The sequence below is a fragment of the Symphalangus syndactylus genome, chromosome 7 (assembly GCF_028878055.3).
Source record: "Symphalangus syndactylus isolate Jambi chromosome 7, NHGRI_mSymSyn1-v2.1_pri, whole genome shotgun sequence".
NCBI classification, from domain to species: domain Eukaryota; kingdom Metazoa; phylum Chordata; class Mammalia; order Primates; family Hylobatidae; genus Symphalangus; species Symphalangus syndactylus.
Genome location: NC_072429.2, coordinates 70,246,956 through 70,272,310, shown reverse-complemented (window position 1 = coordinate 70,272,310; position 25,355 = coordinate 70,246,956). Strand labels below are relative to the sequence as shown.

The window sequence follows — 25,355 nt, the reverse complement described above, 5'->3', positions numbered from 1 at the left end:
GTCTCTGCTTCTGTAGCCAGAGCACTGTTAGTCAAGAAAAAGAGACAAAAGATATCCAAATTGGAAAGCAAGAGGTAAAGTTGTCTCCGTTTGCAGATGACATGATCTTATATCTAGAAAACCCTGTAAGACATCCTGCCCCTGCCAAAAAAAAAAAGTTAGAATAAATGAATTCAGCATAGTAGCAGGATAAAAAATCAACATACAAAAATCAATTGCATTTCCATATATTAACAATGAAATTTCTGTATATTAACAATGAGATATTTTCTTTTCTACTGGAAATTAAGAAAGCAGTCTCATTTACAATAACATCAAAAAGAATGAAATTCGGGACCAGGCACGATGGCTCATGCCTGTAATCCCAGCACTTTAGGAGGCCGAGGCAGGCAGATCATGAGGTCAAGAGATCGAGACCATCCTGGCCAACATGGTGAAACCCCATCTCTACTAAAAATATAAAAATTAGCTGGGCTTGGTGGTGCACGCCTGTAGTCCCCGCTACACGGGAGGCTAAAGCAAGAGAATTGCTTGAACCCAGGAGGCGGAGTCTTCAGTGAGCCAAGATCGTGCCACTGCACTCCAGCCTGGCAACAGAGTGAGACTCCGTCTCAAAAAAAAAGAAAAGAAAAAGAACAAAATACTTGGGAATAAACTTAATCATGGATGTCAAGGACTTGTACTCTGAAAACTGACTTTTTTTTTCAGGTGCCATATAGGTCTCAGAAATTATTCCAAGAAATGAGTTTATTCCTCCAAGGTCTAATGACTGAAAACTCTTGTTTTTCAACAAATTGCTTGATATTGAAGAGATTGCACATGTCTAGAAAAGCCTCCTCTCCTCCTAAACAGTGCTGATTTGGTGGTTTTTTCCTGTGTGTTCCCTCCACTAGAGTGGGGGGATGGGTAGGTGTGGGCCCAGTCATGTATTCCAAACCAACTATTATTAGTCTTTCCTGAGGGATCATTGGGATATACATTTTAATAGGTTCCCAGGTGGTTTCTGCACATGCTAGAATTTAAGAAACATTATTCTTAGAGTTGATCCCCTCATTCCCAATAATACATTCTACTAAATAGATCACTCAACTGTTATGTTCTCAACTGTTATATTACACATTTCTTTAGAAGACTTTTCAATTCTTACCTCATTTATTCCTTTTAAAATCCTTTCCGAGGCCAGTTGTGGTGGCTCATGCCTGTAATCTCCATCCTTTGGGAGGCCAAGATGAGAGGATTACTTGAGGCCAGGAGTTCAAGACCAGCCTGGGCAATGTAGTGAAACCCATTCACTGCAAAAATTTAAAAATTAACCGTACGTGGTGGCACACGTCTATAGTCCTAACTACTCGAGAGGCTGAGATGGGAGAATTGCTTGAGCCTAGGAGTTCTAGGTTACAGTGAGCTATGATCGCACCTCTGCACACCAGCCTGCGTGACACAGCAAGACCCTGTCTCTAAAAAAAATACAAAAAACTCCTTTCCCAGCTGTCACTTAGCAATTGCCTTCTCTCACATTCTTGCATTAGGTACTTTAATATGAAATACATATATATGTATCAGGATGACCTAATATGTACGATCCAAGAATACTTCTTCTTTTTTTTGTTTTATTTTACCTTTTATTTGAGACAGCGTCTCACTCTGTCACCCAGGCTGGAGTGTAGTGGCATGATCCTGGCTCACTGCAACCTCCGCATCCTGAGTTCAAGCGATTCTCCTCCTCAACCCGCCGAGTAGCTGGGACTATAGGTGCCTGCCATCACGCCTGGCTAATTTTTGTGTTTTTAGTTGAGATGGGGTTTCGCCATGTTGGCCAAGCTGATCTCGAACTCCTGACCTCAGGTGACGCACCCACCTCAGCCTCGCAAAGTGCTGGGATTACAGGTGTGAGCCACCATGCCCAGTCACTGTTTCTTCTATACATATCTGTGGGTCAATCCATTGTTATACTTACGACTTTGTTTCTTGGGTTTTTTTTTTTATATTAATGATTATGACATTAAATAATAATCTTTACAGCTCATTTGACCACCCTGAAGGCCAGGCAAACATAAAGGTTGCCTGGTCTTATTATTTAGAGAAGTCTTTTTTTTTTATTATTATACTTTAAGTTTTAGGGTACGTGTGCACAACGTGCAGGTTTCTTACATATGTGTATATGTGACATGTTGGTATGCTGCACCCATTAACTCATCATTTAGCATTAGGTGTATCTCCTAATGCTATCCCTCCCCCTTCTCCCCACCCCACAACAGGCCTCAGTGTGTGATGTTCCCCTTCCTGTGTCCCTGTGTTCTCATTGTTCAGTTCCCAGCTATGAGTGAGAACATGTGGTGTTTGGTTTTTTGTCCTTGTGATAGTTTGCTGAGAATGATGGTTTCCAGCTTCATCCATGTCTCTACAAAGGACATGAACTCATCCTTTTTTATGGCTGCATAGTATTCCATGGTGTATATGTGCCACATTTTCTTAATCCAGTCTATCGTTGTTTGACATTTGGGTTGGTTCCAAGTCTTTGCTATTGTGAATAGTGCCACAGTAAACATACATGTGCATGTGTCTTTATAGCAGCATGATTTATAATCCTTTGGGTATATACCCAGTAATGGGATTGCTGAGTCAAATGGTAATTCTAGATCTAGATCCCTGAGGAATCGCCACACTGACTTCCACAATGATTGAACTAGTTTACAGTCCCACCAACCATGTAAAAGTGTTCCTATTTCTCCACATCCTCTCCAGCACCTGTTGTTTCTTGACTTTTTAATGATCACCATTCTAACTGGTGTGACATGGTATCTCATTGTGGTTTTGATTTGCATTTCTCTGATGGCCAGTGATGATGAGCATTTTTTCATGTGTCTTTTGGCTGCATTAATGTCTTCTTTTGAGAAGTGTCTGTTCATATCCTTTGCCCACTTGTTGATGGGGTTGTTTGTTATTTTCTTGTAAATTTGTTTGAGTTCATGTAGATTCTGGATATTAGCCCTTTGTCAGATGGGTAGATTGCAAAAATATTCTCCCATTCTGTAGGTTGCCTGTTCACTCTGATGGTAGTTTCTTCTGCTGTGCAGAAGCTCTTTAGTTTAATTAGATCCCATTTGTCAATTTTGGCTTTTGTTGCCATTGCTTTTGGTGTTTTAGACATGAAGTCCTTGCCCACGCCTATGTCCTGAATGGTATTGCCTAGGTTTTCTTGTAGGATTTTAATGGTTTTAGGTCTAACATTTAAGTCTTTAATCCATCTTGAATTAATTTTTGTATAAGGTGTAAGGAAGGGATCCAGTTTCAGCTTTCTACATATGGCTAGCTAGTTTTCCCAGCACCATTTATTAAATAAGGAATCCTTTCCCCATTTCTTGTTTTTGTCAGATTTGTCAAAGATCAGGTAGTTGTAGCTATGCGGCATTATTTCTGAGGGCTCTGTTCTGTTCCATTGGTCTATATCTCTGTTTTGGTACCAGTACCATGGTGTTTTGATTACTGTAGCCTTGTAGTATAGTTCGAAGTCAGGTAGCGTGATGCCTCCAGCTTTGTTCTTTTGGCTTAGGATTAACTTGGCAATGTGGGCTCTTTTTTGGTTCCATATGAACTTTGAAGTAGTTTTTTCCAATTCTGTGAAGAAAGTCATTGGTAGCTTGATGGGGATGGCATTGAATCTGTAAATTACCTTGGGCAGTAATGGGCCATTTTCACGATATTGATTCTTCCTACCCATGAGCATGGGATGTTCTTCCATTTGTTATTTAGTATTTAGGGAAGTCTTAATAACACATTGGCTTAAACACAAAAAAGAATTTAATGGTACTTGTAATTGAATGCCACAGGGACCATGCTTCAGGCATATTGGTTGAAAAGGCTGGCAGTCATTCTCTGTGTGGTAACTCTCCTCTTCAAGTCCAATAACAAGAATGCTTTCTTTCCAGTATTTTACCAGAAATGCCCAAAATGACTTTCATTGATCTGGTAGAGACAGGAATCCCTGCTTGAAATCATCCTCATCACTCTGGCCAACATGGGCTACAGTCAGTAGCACACTACCAGCGATATCCTTAACTCGTGATTATTTTATTTCCAGAGTTATTTAATAAAAATCAGCAGGAACTGTTCGTCATTCTACAGTATGTTATCTCATTTTAGTCTTTCAGTGATTCTTCATGTTCTCCTGTTTATAAGTATTTGCATGTGTATATTTAACCTCTCAAATGTGAATGACATGGAACTGGAGTGACCACTGTCTTCTTATAATCTACCTCCCTCCATCTCTAAATAGTTTCTGTTTAATTTGTGTGTCACTCATTGCTTTCAATTTAGTTTGGGGTTCTATGCATTATAAACTTCTTTTGTTCTGTTTGAACCAGAAAAATATTTCCTTGCCACTTAAGTTCTCAAATGGCTCCTCCTTCTTTTGACTCCCTTCTTTTGAAGTAATGATATGAGAGAATGGTAAGCTTGAATGTCTTTCAACTGGATATAAATATTTGCATTATTGGGTTTCAGGAAGGCCACTTTCAGTTCTTAGTTGTAACATTAGCTTTGTGTTGGGTTGTGGTGGATGGTGAACTATCAGATGGAAAAGAGGAGCATGGCACACAGGACTCTGGCTACTGGAGGCCTAAAAGGCCAGAACCTGAAGATATCATTTGCATACTGCATTGACATTCATGCAGCGCTTTTGTTTCCTTTTTCCACATGAGGAGATGGAATGCTAATTCTGTGAGGACTCTTAGAGACCTTCCAGTCCAAGCTCCTCTTTGGCAGATTGCCTAGAGGAGGGAGGTGACTTACTCTGATTATCTAGCCAAGGAAGAGACAGGGCCAAAACCAGGCCTCCCGGTTCCCAGTGCCATGCTCTTTCAAACCCTGCCACTCTTCTGCCATATGAAAATAATCATTTTAATCCTCTTCCAGTTTCCTCTTCATATTACTAGTGGGGAATAACCAAATAGTCCAAATTGGACTTTGTATGTTTAGTTCAGGTAGCTGTCTTGAAGTTTGCCGATGTCATTATAGTATTGACAAATTGTAAATGTCTTCCAAGTAGGAGCAAAACATGGGCGAACTTTGAATTGGATCATAAATTCTTAAATAGTTTGGGTTCTGTCTGTCCTCTTTCCCCCTTCAACATGATCCTCATTGTTGTATCACAGTTTGGAGGTTTGATGTTGGTGGGTACAATGCTGAAGGTATTAAATCATTTAGTATGCAAAGTAATCTTCTAAAAGAGTTTGCTTTCCTTATTTTCCAGATAAAAAAACCCGTAGGTTGAGTATATGCTATAGATGACCAAGCCCACATTTGAACTGTCAAGTCGAAGTTCTTATTTGCTAATCTCTACAGACCTTCATTAGTTAATCTGTTTGGGCTGGAGAAAGTTAGGCTTAAGAAGACAAGGGATTAAGGAATTAGCAAAATTAGAAATACTAATACAAATGTTTTTCTTTTGGAAAAAATCTTGCCAGGCACGGTGGCTCAAGCCTGTAATCCCAGCACTTTGGGAGGCCGAGGCGGGCGGATCACGAGGTCAGGAGATCAGGACCACGGTGAAACCCCGTCTCTACTAAAAATACAAAAAAAAAAAAAAAAAATTAAAAAAAAAAAAAGAAAAAATCTTTAAAAATGTTGGTCTGTATCATATTCTTGAGACAGCACTAATTGGCTAAGCATAGGACGTAGGTTTGAAGGTTGCGGAGACTGTAAATTGTGGAACTGTATAGGATGTGCTAAAGTCTTACGATTTTGATGGGAAGTGGCAGATTGTCTTCTTAATTATTGATATTAATATACATAGAATTCACTAGACATTGTCATCCTGGCTACTCACTATAGTGAATTGATCAAATTGTCAAGTATGTAGTTGACAGAGTGTCTTCTGCTTGTCTGGATAGAAAAATACCAAGTTAGACATGTATGACTGGTGGTCCAGAATGATGGGAGAAAAAGGTGATTTTTTTTCTTTGGCTCAAAACGAAAACATAACTTATTTGGAATGTTCCTTACAATATCACTTCTTGAATTTTGTTCTAGATATTAAGTGTAGCATGTCAAACTAAGATTCTCCTTATCTGCTTCAGAGATGAGAAATTATGGCTTACAAAATTGATCTGTAGATTATAATGATTTAGCTTGAGATCTTTCTTTCCACGTGTCTTCCATTTGGGGAGTATTTAATTACCCCATGGTTGAGAGGTCTGTTTTTTTCTGTATATTTATCCAAGTTGTTGTGTATGTCAGTATCCCACTCCCTTATATTGCTGGGTACTATTGCATGGTACGAATGTGCCACAGTTTGTTGAACTATTCTTTGACTGAAGGGCCTTTGGGTCGTTTCCATATTTGAGTCATTACAAATAAAACGTGCTGTGAACATTTGTATACCAGTTTTTGAGTGAACATATGTTTTTATTTTTCTGGGATAAATGATCAAACGATTTAAAATGTTTGAATGTCTGTAACACATTGTTCTGCCCGTTTTATGTTTTTTTTTTTCTTTTGAGACAGAGTCTCACTCTGTTGCCCAGGCTAGAGTGCAGTGGCGTGATCTCAGCTCACTGCAAGCTCCGCCTCCTGGATTCACACCATTCTCCTGCCTCAGCCTCGTGAGTAGCTGGGACTACAGGCACCCGCCACCATGCCCGGCTAATTTTTTGTATTTTTAGTAGAGATGGGGTTTCACCGTGTTAGCCAGGATGGTCTCGATCTCCTGACCTCGTGATCGTCCCACCTTGGCCTCCCAGAGTGCTGGAATTACAGGTGTGAGCCACTGTGCCCGGCCTATTCTGCCCTTTTAAAATACTTTGTGTTTAAAAATAATTGTAGATTCACATGCAGTTAGAAATAATACTGAGAGATCCCTTGTACCATGCCGCCGGTTTCCCCTGGTAATGCCATCTTTTATAACTGTAGAATGACGGGACAGCCAGGATGGTGTCTCTGATACAGTCCATTGACCCTGTTCAGATTTCACCAATTTTACATGCATTTACTTCTGTGTGTATTTTTTGTTTTATGTAATCTTATCACCTGTTACTGTGGTCTGAATTTTTGCATCCTCCCAAAATTCATATGTTGAAACCTAATCACCAATCTGATGGTATTAGGAGGTAAGTAAGGCTTTTGGAAAGTGATTAGGTCATGAGGTGGAGCCCTCATGAAGGGAATTAGACCGTAGAGAGCTAGCTCGTCCTTCCACTGTGTGAGGATACAGCAAGAAGAATCCATCTGTGAGAATATAGGTCCTCACTAGGCACAGAATCTGCCAGAGCGTTGATCTTGGACTTCCCAGCCTGCAGAACTGTGAGAAACAAATTTCTGTTGCTTCGAAGCCACACAGCTCTGGTTTTTTGTTATAGCAGCCAAGATGTACTAAGATATTTGTGTAGATTCGTGTGACTGTCACATAGTCCAGACACAGAAGGTTGCATCACCACAAGGATTCTCATGCCACCCTTTATAGCCACAGTCACCTCTTTCCCACTTTCCTCCCTGATGCCTTGCAGCCACTAATCTGTTTAACATTTCCATAGTTTGTCATGTAAAAATGCTCACGCCTGTAATTCCAGCACTTTGGGAAGCCAAGGCAGGCGGATCACAACGTCAGGAGTTCGAGACCAGCCTGGCCAACATGGTGAAACCCTATCTCTACTAAAAATACAAAAATTAGCCAGGTGTGGTGGCAGGCGCCTGTAATCCCAGCTACACGGGAGGCTGAGGCAGAGAATTACTTGAACCTGGGAGGTGGCATTTGCAGTGAGCCAAGATCGTGCCACTGCACTCCAGCCTGGGTGACAGAGCAAGACTGTCTCAAAAAATAAAATAAAATAAGTTACAGAAATGGAATAATATAGTTTATAACCTTTTGGGATTGAGTTTTTTCATTCAGTTTAATTCCCCGGAGATTTATCCAAGTTGTTGGGTATGTCAGTAACACACTCCATATTGCTGGGTAGTATTCCATGGTACAAATGTGCCACAGTTTGTTGAACTATTCGTTGACTGAAGGGCCTTTGGGTTGTTTCCATATTTGAGTCATTACAAATAAAAGGTGCTGTGAACATTTGTGTACCAGTTTTTGAGTGATCATATGTTTTTATTTTTCTGGGATAAATGATCAAGATTGCAATTGTCAGGTGTTAGGGTAAGGGCATGTTTTGTTTTGTTAAAAAATGCATATGAATACCAAATATTTCAATGAATTCTTTTTTTTTATACTTTAAGTTTTAGGGTACATGTGCACAACGTGCAGGTTTCTTACATATGTATATATGTGCCATGTTGGTGTGGTGCACCCGTTAACTCGTCATTTAACATTAGGTATGTCTCCTAATGCTATCCCTCCCCCCTCCCCCCACCCCACCCCACAACAGGCCCCGGTGTGTGATGTCCCCTTCCTCTCTCCAAGTGTTCTCATTTTCCAATTCCCACCTATGAGTGAGAACATGTGGTGTTTGGTTTTTTGTCCCTGCGGTAGTTTGCTGAGAATGATGGTTTACAGCTTCATCCATGTCCCTACAAAGGACATGAACTCATCCTTCTTTATGGCTGCGTCGTATTCCATGGTATATATGGGCCACATTTTCTTAATCCAGTCTGTCATTGTTGGGCATTTGGATTGGTTCCAAGTCTTTGCTATTGCGAATAGTGCCCCAATAAACATACGTGTGCATGTGTCTTTATAGCAGCATGATTTACAATCCTTTGGGTATATACCCAGTAATGGGATGGATGGGTCAAATGGTATTTCTAGTTCTAGATCCCTGAGGAATCGCCACACTGACTTCCACAATGATTGAACTAGTTTACAGTCCCACCAACCGTGTAAAAGTGTTCCTATTTCTCCACATCCTCTCCAGCACCTGTTGTTTCCTGACTTTTTAATGATGGCCATTCTAACTGGTGTGACATGGTATCTCATTGTGATTTTGACTTGCATTTCTGTGATGGCCACTGATGTGTCTTTTTGGCTGCATAAATGTCTTCTTTGGAGAAGTGTCTGTTCATATCCTTCGTCCACTTGTTGATGGGGTTGTTTTTTTCTTGTAAATTTGTTTGAGTTCATTGTAGATTCTGGATATTAGCCCTTTGTCAGATGAGTAGATTGCAAAAATGTTCTCCCATTCTGTAGGTTGCCTGTTCACTCTGATGGTAGTTTCTTTTGCTATGCAGAAGCTCTTTAGTTTAATTAGATCCCATTTGTCAATTTTGGCTTTTGTTGCCATTGCTTTCGGTGTTTTAGACATGAAGTCCTTGCCCATGCCTATGTCCTAAATGGTATTGCCTAGGTTTTCTTCTAGGGTTTTTATGGTTTTAGGTCTAACATGTAAGTCTTTAATCCATCTTGAATTAATTTTTGTATAAGGTGTAAGGAAGGGATCCAGTTTCAGCTTTCTACATATGGCTAGCCAGTTTTCCCAGCACCATTTATTAAATAGGGAATCCTTTCCCCATTGCTTGTTTTTGTCAGGTTTGTCAAAGATCAGATAGTTGTAGATATGCGGCATTATTTCTGAGGGCTCTGTTCTGTTCCATTGGTCTATATCTCTGTTTTGGTACCAGTACCATGCTGTTTTGGTCACTGTAGCCTTGTAGTAGAGTTCGAAGTCAGGTAGTGTGATGCCTCCAGCTTTGTTCTTTTGGCTTAGGATTGACTTGGCGATGCGGGCTCTTTTTTGGTTCCATATGAACTTTAAAGTAGTTTTTTCCAATTCTGTGAAGAAAGTCATTGGTAGCTTGATGGGGATGGCATTGAATCTATAAATTACCTTGGGCAGTATGGCCATTTTCACGATATTGATTCTTCCAACCCATGAGCATGGAATGTTCTTCCATTTGTTTGTATCCTCTTTTATTTCATTGAGCAGTGGTTTGTAGTTCTCCTTGAAGAGGTCCTTCACATCCCTTGTAAGTTGGGTTCCTAGGTATTTCATTCTCTTTGAAGCAGTTGTGAATGGGAGTTCACTCATGATGTGGATCTCTGTTTGTCTATTATTGGTGTATAAGAATGCACATGATTTTTGCACATTTATTTCGTATCCTGCGACTTTGCTGAAGTTGTCTATCAGCTTAAGGAGATTTTGGGCTAAGACGATGGGGTTTTCTAGATATACAATCATGTCATCTGCAAACAGGGACAATTTGACTTCCTCTTTTCCTAATTGAATACCCTTTATTTCCTTCTCCTGCCTGATTGCCCTGGCTAGAACTTCCAGCACTATGTTGAATAGGAGTGGTGACAGAGGGCATCCCTGTCTTGTGCCAGTTTTCAAAGGGAATGCTTCCAGTTTTTGCCCATTCACTATGATACCGGCTGTGGGTTTGTCATACATAGGTCTTACTATTTTGAGATACGTCCCATCAATACCTAATTTATTGAGAATTTTTAGCATGAAGCGTTGTTGAATTTTGTCAAAGGCCTTTTCTGCATCTATTGAGATATTCATGTGGTTTTTGTCATTGGTTCTGCTTATATGCTGGATTACATTTATTGATTTACATATGTTGAACCAGCCTTGCATCCCAGGGATGAAGCCCACTTGATTATGGTGGATAAGCTTTTTGATGTGCTGCTGGATTTGGTTTGCCAGTATTTTATTGAGGATTTTTGAATCGATGTTCATCAGGGATATTGGTCTAAAATTGTGTTTTTTTGTTGTGTCTCTCCCAGGCTTTGGTATCAGGATGATGCTGGCCTCATAAAATGAGTTAGGGAGAACCCCTTCTGATGTACAGATGGGGTTTTGGTGTGGATGTCCTTTCTGTTTGTTAGTTTTCCTTCTAACAGTTGGGACCCTCAGCTGCAGGTCTTTTGGAGTTTGGTGGAGGTCCACTCCAGACGCTGTTTGCCTGGGTATCAGCAGCGGAGGCTGCAGAACAGCCGATATTGGTGAACAGCAAATGTTACTGCCTGATCATCCCTCTGGAAATTTTGTCTCAGAGGAGTACCTGTCCTGATGAGGTGTCAGTCTGCCCCTACTGGGGGGTGCCTCCCAGTTGGGCTACTCGGGTCAGGGCCCCACTGAGGAGGCAGTCTGTCTGTTCTCAGATCTCCAGCTGCGTGCTGGGAGATCCCTCTTTTTCTGTTGATTGGAATAGTTTCAGAAGGAATGGTACCAGCTCCTCCTTGTACCTCTGGTAGAATTCGGCTGTGAATCCATCTGGTCCTGGACTTTTTTTGGTTGGTAAGCTATTAATTATTGCCTCAATTTCAGAGCCTGTTATTGATGTCTATTCAGAGATTCAACTTCCTGGTTTAGTCTTGAGAGGGCGTATGTGACCAGGAATTCATCCATTTCTTCTAGATTTTCTAGTTTATTTGCATAGAGGTGTTTATAGTATTCTCTGATGGTAGTTTGTATTTCTCTGGGATCAGTGGTGATATCCCCTTTATCATTTTTTATTGCATCTATTTGATTCTTTCTTTTCTTCTTTATTAGTCTTGCTAGCAGTCTGTCAATCTTGTTGATCTTTTCAAAAAACCACCTCCTGGATTCACTGATTTTTTGAAGGGTTTTTTGTGTCTCTATTTGGTTCAGTTCTGCTCTGATCTTAGTTATTTCTTGCCTTCTGCTAGCTTTTGAATGTGATTCCTCTTGCTTCTCTAGTTCTTTTAATTGTGATATTTGGGTGTCAATTTTGGATCTTTCCTGCTTTCTCTTGTGGGCATTTAGTGCTATAAATTTCCCTCTACACACTGCTTTGAATGTGTCCCAGATATTCTGGTATATTGTGTCTTTGTTCTCCTTGGTTTCAAAGAACATCTTTATTTCTGCCTTCATTTCGTTATGTACCCAGTAGTCGTTCAGGAGCAGGTTGTTCAGTTTCCATGTAGTTGAGCAGTTTTGAGTGAGTTTCTTAATCCTGAGTTCTGGTTTGATTGCACTGTGGTCTGAGAGACAGTTTGTTATAATTTTTGTTCTTTTACATTTGTTGAGGAGTGGTTTACTTCCAACTATGTGGTCAATTTTGGAATAGGTGTGTTGTGGTGCTGAGAAGAATGTGTATTCTGTTGATTTGGGGTGGAGAGTTCTGTAGATGTCTATTAGGTCCGCTTGGTGCAGAGCTGAGTTCAATTCCTGGATATCCTTGTTAACTTTCTGTCTCATTGATCTGTCTAATGTTGACAGTGGGGTGTTAACGTCTCCCATTATTGTGTGGGAGTCTAAGTCTCTTTGTGGGTCTCTAAGGACTTGCTTTATGAGTCTGGGTGCTCCTGTTTTGGGTGCATATGTATTTAGGATAGTTAGCTACTTGTTGAATTGATCCCTTTACCATTATATAATGGCCTTCTTTGTCTCTTTTGATCTTTGTTGGTTTAAAGTCTGTTTCATCAGAGACTAGGATTGCAACCCCTGCCTTTTTTTGTTTTCCATTTGCTTGGTAGAGCTTCCTGTATCCTTTTATTTTGAGCCTATGTGTGTCTCTGTAAGTGAGATGGGTTTCCTGAATACAGCACACTAATGGGTCTTGACTCTATCCAATTTGCCGATCTGTGTGTTTTAATTGGCACATCTAGCCCATTTACGTTTAACATTAATATTGTTATGTGTGAATTTGATCCTGTCATTATGATGTTAGCTGGTTATTTTGCTCAGTAGTTGATGCAGTTTCTTCCTAGCCTCGATGGTCTTTACAATTTGGCATGTTTTTGCAGTGTCTGTTACCGATTGTTCCTTTCCATGTTTGGTGGTTCCTTCAGGAGCTCTTTTAGGGCAGGCCTGGTGGTGACAAACTCTCTCAGCATTTGTTTGAAATGGTTTTATTTCTCCTTCACTTATGAAGCTTAGTTTGGCTGGATATGAAATTCTGGGTTGAAAATTCTTTTCTTTAAGAATGTTGAATATTGGCCCCCATTCTCTTCTAGCTCATAGAGTTTCTGCCAAGAGATCAGCTGTTAGTCTGATGGGCTTCCCTTTGTGGGTAACCTGACCTTTCTCTCTGGCTGCCCTTAACATTTTTTCCTCTATTTCAACTTTGATGAATCTTACAATTATGTGTCTTGGAGTTGCTCTTCTTGATGAGTATCTTTGTGGCGTTCTGTGTATTTCCTGAATCTGAATGTTGGCCTGCCTTGCTAGATTGGGGAAGTTCTCCTGGATAATATCCTGCAGAGTGTTTTCCAACTTGGTTTCATTCTCCCCGTCACTTTCAGGTACACCAATCAGATGTAGATTTGGTCTTTTGATATAGTCCCATATTTCTTGGAGGCTTTGTTTCTTTTTATTCTTTTTTCTCTAAACTTCTCTTCTCACTTCATTTCATTCATTTCATCTTCCATCACTGCTACCCTTTCTTCCCATTGAGCGAATCGGCAACTTATGCTTGTGCATTCGTCACGTAGTTGTCGTGCCGTGGTATTTAGCTCCATCAGATTCTTAAGTGACTTTTCTGCGTTGATTATTCTAGTTAGCCATTCGTCTAATCTTTTTTTAAGGTTTTTAACTTCTTTGCCATGGGTTCGAACTTCCTGCTCTAGCTCGGAGTAGTTTGATCATCTGAAGCCTTCTTCTCTCAACTCATCAAAGTCATTCTTTGTCCAGGTTTGTTCCATTCCTGGTGAGGAGCTGCGTTCCTTTGGCAGAGGAGAGGCGCTCTGATTTTTAGAATTTTCAGTTTTTCTGCTCTGTTTTTTCCCCATCTTTGTGGTTTTATCTACAGATGGGGTTTTGGTGTGGATGTCCTTTCTGTTTGTTAGTTTTCCTTCTAACAGTCAGGACCCTCAGCTGCAGATCTGTTGGAGTTTGGTGGAGGTCCACTCCAGACCCTGTTTGCCTGGGTGTCAGCAGCGGAGGCTGCAGAACAGCCGATGCTGGTGAACAGCAAATGTTGCTCCTGATCATCCCTCTGGAAGTTTTGTCTCAGAGGAGTACCCGTCCGTATGAGGTGTCAGTCTGCCCCTACTGGGGGGTGCCTCCCAGTTGGGCTACTCAGGGGTCAGGGCCCCACTTGATGAGGCAGTCTGTCCGTTCTCAGATGTCCAGCTGCATGCTGGGAGAACCACTACTGTCTTCAAAGCTGTCACACAGGGACATTTTAGTCAGCAGAGGTTTCTGCTGCCTTTTGTTTGGCTATGTCCTGCCCGCCAAGGTGGAGTCTACAGAGGCAGGCAGGCCTCCTTCAGGTGCGGTGGGCTCCACCCAGTTCGAGCTTCCTGGCAGCTTTGTTTACCTACTCAAGCCTCAGCAATGGCGGTTGCCCCTCCCCCAGCCTGGTTGCCACCTTGCAGTTTGTTCTCAGACTGCTGTGCTAGCAATGAGCGAGGCTCTGTGGGTGTAGGACCCTCCGAGCCAGGCGCGGGATACAATCTTCTGGTGTGCTGTTGGCTAAGACCGTTGGAAAAGCACATTATTAGGGTGGGAGTGACCCAATTTTCCAGGTGCCGTATGTCACCCCTTTCCTTGGCTAGGAAAGGGAATTCCCTGACCCATTATGCTTCCCGGGTGAGGCGATGCCTCACTCTGCTTTGGCTCATGCTCTTTGCGCTGCACCCACTGTCCTGCACCCACTGTCCAACAATCCCCAGTGAGATGAACCTGGTACCTCAGTTGGAAATGCAGAAATCATACGTCTTCTGTGTCGCTCACGCTGGGAGCTGTAGGCTGGAGCCGTTCCTATTCGGCCATCTTGGCTCCACTCCTCCACAGTGAATTCTAATACATCTTTCTAGGCTTAAGAAATTTTATTTTTAACATCTTTGATATGTGGATGTCAATTTTTCCTTTCTTCCTTCCTGGGTAGCTAACTTTGTTGGGCTGTTTTATAACTCCTACATGTAACTTCTAAGAATTGATGTTATCTTCCTTATTGGTGCCTTCTAGTGCATTTCAGTATAAAAGACATATATCTCAAGATTCTTTGTGATACACTGAGAAGGTATTGAGCTTGACTTTAAAAGAGCAGCCAAAGGCCAGGTGTGGTGTCTCATGCTTATAATCTCAGCAATTTGGGAAGCCAAGGTGGGTGGATCACAAGGTCAGGAGTTTGAGACCAGCCTGGCCAACATGGTGAAACCCCGTCTCTGCTAGAAATACAAAAATTGGCATGTCGTGGGCACCTGTAATCCCAGGTACTCAGGAGGCTGTTGCAGGAGAATCGCTTGAACCGGGAGGTGGAAGTTGCAGTGAGCCGAGATTACGCCACCACACTCCAGACTGGGCAACAGAGCGAGACTCTGTCTCAAAAAAAAAAAAAAAAAATAGAGCAGCAAGAGCCAGGCACAGTGGCTCATGTCTGCAATCCCAGCACTTTGAGAGGGTGAGGCAGCTGATCACCTGAGGCCAGGAGTTTGAGACCAGTCTGGCCAATATGGTGAAAAAGTACTAAAAATACAAAAAAATTAGCCAGGTGTGGTAGTGCATGCCTACAATGCCAGCTATTCTGGAAGCTGAGGCATGAGAATCACTTGAACCTGGGAGGCAGAAGTTGCTGTGAGCCGAGATCGCGCCACTGCACTCCTATCTGGGCAACAGAGCAAGACCCTGTCTGAAAAAAAAATAAAAATAAAAAAATAAAAGAGCAAAAAAAGCACAGGTATTACACACAACGGCCTTGCAGAGAATGCGGTTTGATGAAATGGCATGGGGTGGGCAGGGGAGCCCAGATCATGCAGGGCCTGAAGGCCTTGGCTGGGTTTCACTTCCAAGGTAATGCCTTGGAAACCTGCACTTTAAAATGTAGCTGTGGCATAGAGAATGGACAGCTATAGAGGCAAGGGGAAAATATGTTCTATTTATCCTCACGAATCATTGTATTTTTCCTTTTTTAAAAGAGGAAACAGTTTCCCTACATTGCTTTGCTCATTATCTGCGTGATGGTGAGCAGCGATTACTAAGTGATACTCAAAGCATTTTGCATGTATATTAACCACAGTTACCCTTCCAGTTAGATCCTGCTCTCCATTACTTTAGAGATGAAGACAGTGTGGACGCAGGAGAATATGGATGGGTACAGCCCTGTGTGCCTGCCAGTGGGTAGCAGAGCCAGATTTACATTGGGCAGCCTAACTTGGTGGCCCATGTTCATAGCCTACTTGTTTTGGGGGCAGGTCTGGGCAGAACTGAAGTCAGGAGATGTGAGTGCAGCAGTGGTTGCACCCTGGCTCCGTTGTTTGATCTCTGTTTAGTAACAGGGTGACAAATTTTTTCACAATATGTTTGATATCATACTTTTTAAAACTAAAAGTACTTACAAATGTTCTTTTATTTTTTTGAGTAGGGTCTCCCTCTTTTGCCCAGGCAGGAGTACAGTGGCACCATCACAATTCACTGCAGCCTTAACCGCCTGGGCTCAAGGGCTGCTGCCACCTCAACCTCCAGAGTGTCTGGGACTACAGGCACATGCCACCACACCCAGCTGTTTAAAAAAATTTTTTTTTTTTCTCTATAGAAATGGAGTCTTGCTATGTTTTCCAGGCTGGTCTCGAACTCTTGGCCTCAAGGGACCCTCCCTTCTCAGTCTCCCAATGCATTGGAATTACAGGCGTTAGCCATCATACTTGGACCCTTAGATGTTCTTAAATGCAAAAAAACTTCTTGTATTATACAGAAAGAGAGTAAAGAAAAAAGAAGAACAAGCGATAACAAAGAAATTGATGGGCTTCAGATAAATTATTTTTCATGGTGAGATTTTTTGGGGGAAAGGGAAAGGTCTTGCTCTGTTGTGCAGGCTGGAGTGCAGTGGTGCAACCTTGGCTCACTGTAACCTCCACCTCCTGGGTCCAGACAATTTTTGTGCCTCCTGTGTAGGCTGGGATTACAGGCGCCCGCCACCACGCCTGGGTAATTTTTGTATTTTTAGTAGAGCCTGCCTCGGCCTCCCAAAGTGCTAGAATTACAGTCATTAACCACCTTGCCCAGCCTTTACCTGCCTATTCTTAAGCAAGATACTTTATTTTTGAAATTTAAGATCACTTCCATTAGCTAATTTAAAAACAATGATTCTTATTTAAATTGTATTATAGAGGGTAAGCAACCAAGTAATATTCTCAGTGTTTTTCAATCACACAGAAGAAAATTTTGTATATGCTCATATTTCTGTGTTTATTCTTGTTGTATGAAGTAAATGCTTTACTGGTCACTATATCTGGTGGTGGAGATGGGATAGTGGGAAGTGAGGGTCACAGGTACCAAGCTGGCAGGTCACACTCATTTACTCAGCAGTTGCTCAGCAGGGGCCTGCAGTGTGCCAGGCTCCTTGCTGGGCTCTAAAGATACACTGTGAATAAGCAAGATCTGGTCACTGCACCCTTAGACCTTCTCTTTTAGTGGGTTAGATGGATGACAAGCAGAGAGAGAAAATCGGGACAGATTAGTAAAGTGGAGGGTCTGCACAAGTGTGGTGGGAGCTGTGCAGGACAGGCTATGGAAGCGAGCTTCATATTTACAGTGGGTAAATACAACCTCTGTCTAGTTTCTGAGCCAGAATATCAATGTGAGGTGCCTAAACAGTTTTGGGATGATGGAAGTTTTGCTATTTGTTCTTGCTAGAAAAATTATATTTTATGTAATAGATTTTAAATGTTCCATATTTTAAATATTTTTTGTTGTATAAAATTATTATATTTGAAAGATTTCTTTAGGTTATTATTGAAGTTCAGTAAGAAGCAGTTTATTTAGTATACATTATATTCACACAGTAAAAAGTGAGTACAACTTAGACCTTTGGAAAATTGAGGGTGGGACAAAATTTTGGTTTAGGAGTACCTTTGTCATGTGAATATTTGCTTTTATTGAGTTATCATTTTGTATTGAAATATAAGAAACTACAGAAAACACAGATATACAGCTTAACAAGTGTCATATAGAAGGTGCCCGTATTACTACCAGTACTTAAAGAATAGAAATAGACTGGGCATGGTGGCTCACGCCTGTAATCCCAGCACTTTGGGAGGCTGAGGCAGGCGGATCACGAGATCAGGAGTTCAAGACCAGCCTGGCCAACATGGTGAAACCCTGCCTCTACCACGATACAAAAAAAAAAAAAAATAACCAGCCATGGTGGCACACGCGCCTGTAATCCCAGCTACTCGGGAGGCTGAGGCAGGAGAATCACTTAAACCCGGGAGGTGGAGTTTACAGTGAGCTGAGATCATGCCATTGCACTACAGGCTGGGCGATAGGGTGAGACACAGTCTCAAAAAAAAAAAAAAAAAAAAAAAACCATAGAATAGAAATAGGTGGTTTTCTATTCAGTATTTTTTAACTCACTACAGCAATATTGTAAATTGATGCCTTGTGCCTTTTTATTTTTTCTTGCCAAATGGCTATAATATTTTGGCTAATCTTTTTTTTTTACTTTGTTCTTTACTACCTTCATTCAACATTTATTAAGAAACAAGTAGATTATCATCGACAGAACTGTCTGATTCCATCATAACATTATAATTCATTTTTCCTTGCTTCCTTTTGTAAGATATTGAAGTTTTATTCTTTCGAAGGAAACAAAACCATATTTTACACTTGAAGATGTTTTAATAACTGTCTTAGTCTGTTTTGTGTTGCCATAATAGAACACCACAGACTGGATAATTGATAAAGAAATTTATTTCTCACCTGTCTGGAGGCTGCGAAGCCTAATATCAGCCTCAGCAGAAGAGAAAACAAGTGTGAGAGAGGGAGGGGAAGGTGGTAGAACTCATCCTTTAATGAGGAACCAACTCCCATGATAATGACATTAATCCATGAGAGCAGAGCCTCAGGGTCTAATCACCTCTTAAAGATCACCTTTCAACACTACTGTGTTGGAGATTAAGCTTCCAACACATTAACTTTGGGGGACACATTCAGACCATAGCAATAACATCTGTAACTTTCCATTTATTGAAGTACGTTTTGAAGAATTAGAAGAAAGAAAGAAACAAAGCCTAAGGAATAAAGTATTATTTCTTAGGATTTGTAAAGGAGAAAAACTTTGATGACTTACTCCTTGAATAATATTGTATTTATGCAATTTCAAGAGAAACTGAAATCATATACTATTTCCATATTCTGATGATTATGATTAAATACTCAAGATAACACTCCTGGACACCTGAATGCTTTTAGACTTTCTTCACATTATATAATGGTTTGCAAATATTTGTAAATATTATAAATACTTTATAAATATTATAAATATAAAATAAATCGTCAGAAGCAGTTAACAAGGATTATCGTTGGAAAAGGGTTGGGACAGGGGTTTTTTGTTTTAAATATGCCTTTTACAAAAAAAGAAACTTGTCAAAATCAAATATTGTTTTTACCATTATAGGGAGATAGATATGAAGTGATAGAAAACTCCACCCTGAATTTTACTTATGAAGTACTAAAAAATTAATACTTCTGTGTCAGAAGTGAAAAATTCAATAACAAGACTGCTTTTTATAGTGCGGTAGTTTTCCAGAATGAGGAGTGTAGTGATCCTTTTTCTTTGGACAAGATTATCTGTCAACAGCCTGACAGGCTTGGTATGTAATCTCCAATATTTCTGCACCCTCCTTGTTGCCTGTGTGAACCTTAGGTGAGTGTCTCTGTGCACCAGATGCAGGGGAACAGGGAGGCTGGGGCGGCCCTGACCATCAGGCTACCTCAGGAGCAGTGGATGTGGTGCCCCACAGTGCAGCCCACAGAGCGGGGTTTCCTTGGTCTTGTCGCAAGCATGTAGCCAGAAATCTGGTCCCCCACCTGTTTCTTACTGCTTCCAGGAACTGCTCTGAGGCTGGGGGCCCCTGAGATGGGGTTGTGGTCCGGGGTCATCACTTGAGTGGCTGGGAGAGGAAGAAGGAAAGTTGGGGTCGGCGATTTCTTTTTTCTTTTTTTCTTTTTGTTTTGAGACACGGTCTCACTCTGTCGCCTCAGGCTGGAATGCAGTGGCACAATCTCAGCTCACTGTAACCTCTGCCTCCCGGGTTCAAGTGATTCTCCTGTCTCAGCCTCCTGAGTAGTTGGGATTACAGACATGCACCACGACGCCTCTCTTAATTTTTGTATTTTTTTGTAGAGACGTGGTTTCACCATGTTGGCCAGGCTGGTCTCGAACTTCTGACCTCAAGTGATCTATCTGCTTTGGCCTCCCAGAGTGCTGGGATTATAGGCATGAACTACCATGCCCAGCCTGGGATCAGCAATTTCTATACAGAAACTGGTGTGAGCAGGAGGGTGAACAAAGAATCCTGTGTAGATACGTGGGTGTCTACAAGATTTCACTAATTTCCTTGATGTGGTATTTTCCAATAATTAAAGGTTAATTTGGGGTAGAAAATGGTAGACTGGTCATTCCTACCAAAGCAAGTCGGTTGGTAAAATAAGATCCCTTTATTTAATTAAAAAATAAGTGTTAGAAAATACATATGATTTAATCTAAGTCTCCTAACATTATGTATTTAAACCCAGAAAAGGTAGGTGTATGGTGAGCTGCATATTTAGCCAATTCTTGGCAATATTTTATGCCTTTAAAATCTTTAGTTTCTCTGGGGATTTTTTTATGTAATATGAAACATTATTAAAAACAATTTGTTTTTCTAGATTTAAGAAATGCGAATAACACGGATTAAAGAAGGGTTGTTAATTTTGTAGGTCAGCATCTTTTAAAAAGTCATTTAAAATTTGTCCTCAAACTTCTTTGCTACGTTGTCTTCTCCCTCCCTGTGTTTCAGTTGAAGGGATACTGCCAGTGCCCATTCAGTGTGGGTCAGCTCTGATTTGGCCAGAGAGGTTTTGCTTCTGTTCCTTTTCTTACATCCCCTTTCCTCTGGGGTCAGGGGAGCTGACTCTGGATTATCTCCAGCTTCCCTCTGACCAATAAAACCACAAAGCCAACTAGTGTTCAAACTTTATTTTTCCCTCTGTTGTATCCTTACCCACGTTTCAGTGCAACAGTGATATTTATTATTGTTCTTTGTAGTCGTGGGCCAGAATATTTTGTATGAATACTGAGGCTGAACTATTCAAGTCAGGAAACAAACTGTGATACTAGTTTGTTCACTGTTAGAGGTAGGATTCCATGTCAGAAAATATCATAATTTCCAGTGATCATTTTAAGTTTGTATTAACAGAACAGTAAAGAGTTCTTATTAGAATTTAATAATGCCAAGTTATTTGATAATTTTATTAAAAATAATGGTGGGACCTAAGAAATAGAGGAAGGGGTACTTAATACCATACTCAGTTCCCTAGCTAACGTATCTGCCACTCTTTAGCTGTCTCCATTTATACCTTTGTTCCTAGAAATACATTATTTCTTCTGAATTTTCATACCTAAAGAACTATGAAGTGAGATTCAGTGATACCACAGAATTAAATGATGTGTTTGGATTCCCAGTGGATGTATTTCATCTGTACATTCTCCATTTCTTTTTCCATGAAAAGAAAAATGTAGTTCTACAGTTTTAAGATTGGTTTCTCATAGACCTGAAGTTTAAGAGATTCTTTCTTTCTACTGTGTTGTAAATGATCCAAAAGTAAGACTGAAAAGTTAGTCTGTTCTAAATATATGGTGGGTAAAACATGTTTCCTGTTGAAACTTGTTGATTTCTGTATGTGGCTTGATAAATAAAACTTCGTTCATAGAGTTAAATTGGGATATTGTTTATGATGAAAATTATCTATACATTGAAAACCCTGTTTTTGGCCTTAGGAAAAGTATTGATACTGGCAAGGGAGCATTTTCTTCGCTTGCTCAACAAATTGTCATTTTGACTCTCCAGCCTGGTTTGGAATCATGTTAGCATTTTTCCATGCTATGAAATTTTGTGTATGCCATCTTAACCTTTCCACTAATCTGGTTTTCCAAACTTCTTCAGCTCACTTTTATTTTCCAAAGGGTTCTAGGTTTTCTGTTGGGAACCTTTTGCCTTGAGAAGCCTGTTGGAATGCACAAGCCCAGACTGGATTTCTCCTTATCTGTCATGCAGCTTGCTACAGGGGGCGTGGGTCACAAGGCAGGCATCCGTGGCTCTGCTCAGCCCCTGGTGAAGATCTTCTGGGAAGGTGATCCTAGAGTGGATCGCTTCTATCATTCGGTAGTTGTTATTTTTCTTACCAGATGGTAAATTTGTTTTTCTATTATAATATAGGGAACTTTTTGGCTGGCAGGTGGAATAAACAAGTTCTTGAGTTAGTAAAATTCCTTATGAAGTTGGAAAAAAATGGAAACTTTTGTATTGTGAGAGTGATTTGAAAGAGTATCCTGTGGCCCGCGTTCACTCTCCTTCCGTCCTAGTACTGCACAGTCTCATTTCCACCAGTGTGCAGAAATCGTCATCTTCCTGAGTGCCACCTCCTTTCAGCACATGCATGGCCTGTCACCTGTCTTCCTCAGCTTCAAGGACAGCATTCCTTCTTGGTTTTCTGCCTTCTGTGCTCATTTCTCTGTATTCTTTGCACACTCTTCTGTGTGCTGCTTCAACATGGGTTCCTCAGGATTCTGCCCACGCCTCTTTATTTCTTGTTCCATGTACCCTTCCTTGGTTTTTGGTGACTTCATGGCTGCTGCCGCCCAGTCTCTGTTCTGCTGGATCTCGCGGCCCTGCCCCAGTCCACCTGCACTTGAGCGTCCTGCACGCCTCAGACCCAGCATGCCCCTTGCCTCGCCTTGCCTTGCCTGTTAACTCAGCAGTCTTTGATTGGGCTTTCTCTTAACATGTTTTCTGTTTTCTGTTTTTTGTTTTTTTGTTTTGTTTGGTTTGGTTTGGTTTTTGAGATGGAGTCTCGCTCTGTCACCCCGGCTGGAGTGCAGTGGCGCAATCTCTGCTCATTGCAACTTCTGCCTCCCGGGTTCAAGGAATTCTTCCATCTCAGCCTCCCAAGTAGCTTGGATTACAGGTACTTGCCACCACAGCCGGCTAATTTTTTGTATTTTTACAAAAAATACCAGCCAAGCTGGTCTCAAACTCCTGACCTCAGGTGATTCACCTGCCTCAGCCTCCCAAAGTGCAGGGATTACAGGCATGAGCCATTGCACCTGGCCTCTCTGACATGTTTTCAATCCGTCTGGTCCCCAGATTCAGATGATGATTCCACTTCAGAGTCATCTCTCAAGCAGATCTCCTCATTTACCCCATTTGCTGCCACCTCTGCTCAGGCCCCTATTCTCCTGTGCCAGGATTGCCCTGTCAGGCTCCACCTGGTCTCCCTGCCATCAACCTTCCCTTGTGTTCACCCTATCAGGATTATCATCCTAAGAGGCAAAACTGATACTCTTACCCTCCTGTTTTAAGACGTTTTCATTGACTGCCCAGTGTCCATGGGACAAAGCTTCATTACCTGTAAACTCTTTTGTGTGACATTCTTTGTCACACACTCAGCCTAGCTGCCTTGGACTCATGTCTGACTGCCCCCTTTCTGTCGCCCCCCTCCTCCGTGTGCACAGCAGCACGCAATATCTCCATGGGTCAAAGCCGTGGCTTTCATGGGATAAGCTGGGCACCAGGCCTAAGACATGCACTTTTATCTCTTAATGGTTTGTTTGTAACTATACTTCCAGTATCCTGTAGTTAATACAGTTAATTCCCCAAAATATAAGCAAATAAGAACTGCACAAAGAGCTACAAAGATGTATAGGGCATCCCTGAGCCATGCCCAGTAATTTAAAAATGTTACAACATGGCATCAGAGTGCAGAAATAGCCCTCATCAGGCAGTGTTGGTTCTGGTCCAAACTTGGCCAGGGCTGAAGACCTACGTGGGTTACTTCATCTGTGCTGCAGTTTTTTTATTGACAGAGGGTGACTTTGTTAAACCTTGGGTTATTTCCACTTTTTAAATTTGGTATCGCTGTTTTCCCCTGCCTTGTCTGTTATTCCCATGTGAAAGTCTCTCTCAGAGTGCTTTTTACTTTGTGTCTTTTAACTTTTGCGTCTTTTGTGTCTGACGCTGGTGAGCCTTCCCAGCAGTGGCGCTCTCTGGTCTTCTGCACACCTTTCAGGAGAGGCACTTCACGGTAATGGTTGCTCTGTGTTTTTGTTACTACATTATCTATTTTAATCCTTAAGCTAATTTCTCTTCTCCTTTTTCTTCTCTTCCCTACCCATTTGTTGAAATGCCATGGGAAGATGGCAGCAAGACACAAACACCTCCTTGTATCTAGGGGTTATGAATTTGCCATGCTCCATTTGGACATGCCTTATTCTGGCTCAACATAGGTTTTGCCTGTTTCCACCCAACTTAGGATGAATTAGAAGTTGTTCATTAGAACGTCCTTTATCGATAGTCATTATGGCAGGGGCCAGATTGATGTTGGAGTTTAAGAATCAAGGATAAAGTGACAGTGGGGACGCCCTGGATTCTGTCAGTTCATTAGTAAGCATATTTTCAACTCTTGGTGCTACAGAGATTCAGTGTGTTGGCCTCGTGGTAGAGAGGCCGGATGCCCACGTGCTCCTGGCACTCCTCGGGATGGTTTAAAGGTAGGTTTAGGAAGATTATAGTGACCACCCATAATTAGTAACTTGCTATTTTAACATTGGATTCTTGCAGTTTTTCCCAACACATTTGTTTCTCAGTTGATGCCACATTTATAAAAATAGAAATACTTAAATAAATATCTATTTCTGTACTTTGTCATTAGCCATATGACCTTTTAAAAGTTGTTTTCAGTGTGATTACTGGACACCATTTTAATCCTATTTTCTGAGCCAAAATTAGCATCTATAGTTGTATGAAATAAGATGTTTTAAATGAAGAAGTTTTCAAGAAAGAAGAACTCGTATTCTGGATACTCAGAGTGGAAGGCATGGCTGGTCATCAGTGTCAGTGTGTGTGTTGGGCGGTCCTGTATGTATCGCATTCTCCTGTCTCAGCTCAGGCTGCCATCACAAAATCCCGCAGACTGTGACGTAAAGAGCAGACAGTTCTTTCTCACAGTGCTGGAGGCTGGTAGCCAGGGCGCAGCATGGTGGAGTCCTGGTGAGAGCCCTCTTACTGGTTTTAGGCAGTCACCTTCCTGCTGTGTGCTCACAGAGCCTTTCCCGTGTGTGTGCATGGAAAAAACAAGTCCTCCAGTCTCTTAGGAGGAGACTAAGCCTGTCAGATCAGGCTACCCTTATGACCTCATTTAACCTCAATTACTTCTTTGGAGCCCGCATCTCCAAATACAACCAGACTGAAGATTAGGACTTCAACATAGGAATTTTGAGGGGACACCAACATTCAATCTATAACATACCCCTGTTGTCTGGCTTAACTTCGCTTAGGGATCTGTTGCTTTTCTAGAGCCTTTGTATGCTTTATTCTTACGTGGAATTTCTTTTAAAATTGGACATTTCATTGCCCACTCACCTTCCGAACAGGCTATTCCTACAGAATGAGTCACAGCGACATGCCCAGTGGGAGGTGGGGTCACTGTGACCCTGGAGGCGGAGGTGCTCAGCTAGGCTTTGACTGC

The 25,355-nt window shown here is 41.5% G+C and overlaps 1 protein-coding gene across 15 annotated transcripts in view; it reads left to right on the top strand.

Moving 5' to 3' along the window:
- SPIDR (scaffold protein involved in DNA repair) overlaps window positions 1-25,355 on the top strand; it is a 522,838-nt gene that overhangs the window by 154,218 nt on the left and 343,265 nt on the right. The window lies entirely within an intron of this gene.